The following is a 2771-nucleotide window of genomic DNA, read 5'->3' as shown; positions in this document are numbered from 1 at the left end:
TTTTCTACTGGTTTTTCTGGTTTTTCCCAAAACAGAGAAAGGGGTTTTCAAAAATTGATATGTACACATGTCAGATGGTGTTGATACTCTACATTGAGGTTGTTTAGGTGTCAATGCAAGTTTTACATACTTGATTGCACCACTACATTGTGATTTGGAGCCGTGGAAGCGCATCAAAATAGGGTATCTCGGACTACGTGAGTCAGTTCATCTTGGATGATTACAGGTTGATTTTCTACATCAAATTTGGAGTTTGTTGGCTACCTTGGAGTATCTGGAACATTCATTCAAGTGTGGTTGAGTTGAGGAAGGCTCATTTACAGATTTGAAGTGTGCGGAAGGTGTATGCATTGAGCAAACATGTCGGATAATCCAGTTCAGATTGTTGGTGAAAAGCTGGATAGGAAGAACTTCCAGGCATGGAAGTACATGATAAAAAGTTTCTTGAAAGGAAAAGGATTTTGGAATCTCATTATAGGTGCTGAGCCAGAGCCTGAGCTACCTCGACAACCTACACAGCAGCAGCTTATTGCTCATAAGCAATGGTCAGAGAGAGCATTCAAAGTGCTGCATTATCTGTCTATATGTATTTCTGATGCTATGCTCATACACATACAGGATGCTGAGAATCCCATAGATGCATGGGATACTTTGGTCAAGATGTTTGATACAGATACGAGTGCTCGCAAGTCTCAGTTGCGATAGCAAATACACAATTTGAAAAGGAATAAAAGGAGCATACATGATTATGTGCAAGAAATCAAGAAGTTTGCAGATGCATTGGCCACAATAAATTTCCCCATGCCTGATGATGATTTGGTGGATATTACCTTGCGTGGTCTTGGCAAGGAATACAAATCTTTTGATACATCTATCTCAGTGAGGAGTACAGGTTTACCAGACTTCGATGAGTTGGTTTCACTCTTGCTGGTTGAGGAAATCAAACTCAGTGATTCATTTCTGGATGCATCTTTTAGCCATGATGATAATGGCAGAAATCAGGCTTTCTTCGCAGAGAGGCTTTAGAGGCAGGGGGAGATTCACATCACGTGGACGTGGTGGTAATGGTCGTGGATGGCAGGATAGGCCTCCACAACAGAATTTTCAGCCTTCATATGGTGCTCGAGGTGGTCGTGGATATGCACCTCAGAGAGGCAGAGGTAACCCCCGTGGAAGAGGACGTTGGCAAGGCCAACAAAATTCTATGCAAGATGTTGAATGCCATTATTATGGGAAATATGGTCATATGGCGAGAGATTGTTTCCGCAAACAGAATGATTTGAGAGGGGGTAGAGCACAATGTGGTGGTCATTATGGTGGAAATTATGCACAACATGGTGGTGGAAACTATGCATCAACCAGTAATGATGGCACTGCAAATCATTTGTTCGCCATGAAACATGTTGTTGGATCAATGATGACAAATGCTGAGAATGATGATACATGGTATATGGATTCTGGAGCATTAAACCATATGACATGTCATGGTGAATGGTTTGAGCATATGAAGCCTATGGATGTAAAAGGCTATGTGGAAACAGGAGATGATACTCAGCATGCCATTACACATGTTGGTAGTGTACCATTGGTCATGCACAATGGTCAAACAAAGTCTATGTCTGATGTGTTGTACGTGCCCTCTATCACAAAGAGCTTGGCCTCAATTGGTCAAATGGTGGAACAGGGATTATAGGTTCGCTTCAACGAGCATGGTTGCTTCGTTGAGGACTTTAAACATGGTTGTAGAGTCATTGCTAAAGGCAAGAAAGAAGGCAGATTGTTTAAGCTGGATGCTGGAATTCCTGAGCTAAAATCAGCCATGTTCTCTAAAAGCAGGAATGTGGTACAGGACATTGATATGTGGCATAAGAGGATTGGACATGTCAATATACAGAGATTAAAGAACATGCAAACAAGAGGCATTGTCAGTGGATTGCCTAGGCTCAAATATGATGGACATATGCATGTTTGTGAAGCCTATCAGTTTGGAAAGCAGGCAAGGTTGAGGTTTCCTAGAGAAGGAAATATGGGTAGTAGGCCACTTGAGATCGTACATAGTGATGTATGGGGTCCTGCACAAAACCCATCTATCAAAGGCAGTTTATACTATGTGACATTTATAGATGATTTCAGCAGGATGACATGGAAATACTTTCTGAGAGAGAAGAGTGAAGTATTGGAAAAGTTCATGGATTTCAAAGCTTTTGTAGAAAAGCAATATGGCTGTTGGATTAAATGTTTGAGAACAGATGGAGGTGGTGAATACACCTCAAAAGCTTTTGATCATTTCTTGAGGAAGCATGGAATAAGAAGACAGTTGACTTGCAGGTATACACCTCAGCAGAATGGTGTGGCTGAGAGAAAGAATAGAGTCATATGTGAAGTGGCAAGGGCGATGCTTATTGAAAAGAGCATGCGAGATTACTATTGGGCAGAAGCATGTGCTACTGCAGTGTATATACTGAACAAAACACCTACAGCAGCCATTCATGGAAGCACGCCAGAGATGCGGCTTACAGGTTACAGGCCAGACATTGGATATCTCAAAGTTTTTGGATGCATAGCTTATGTACATGTGCCTGATGAAAGAAGAAGGAAGTTGGATCCTAAGGCAGAGAAATGTGTGTTTGTTGGATATGCACAGGATCGAAAGGCATACAAATGTTATAACCCTCAAACTAGACAAGTGGTCATCTCACGAGATGTGGTGTTTGATGAGCTTGCTAGTTGGTACAAAGCAAAAGATGAGGGAGTCATTGAGTCACTTGAGG

The sequence above is a fragment of the Cibotium barometz genome, chromosome 47 (assembly GCF_041138505.1).
Source record: "Cibotium barometz isolate CiBa-2024 chromosome 47, ASM4113850v1, whole genome shotgun sequence".
Lineage (NCBI taxonomy): Eukaryota > Viridiplantae > Streptophyta > Polypodiopsida > Cyatheales > Cibotiaceae > Cibotium > Cibotium barometz.
The sequence above is the reverse complement of the archived record's forward strand: the minus strand, read 5'-3'. Positions refer to the sequence as shown.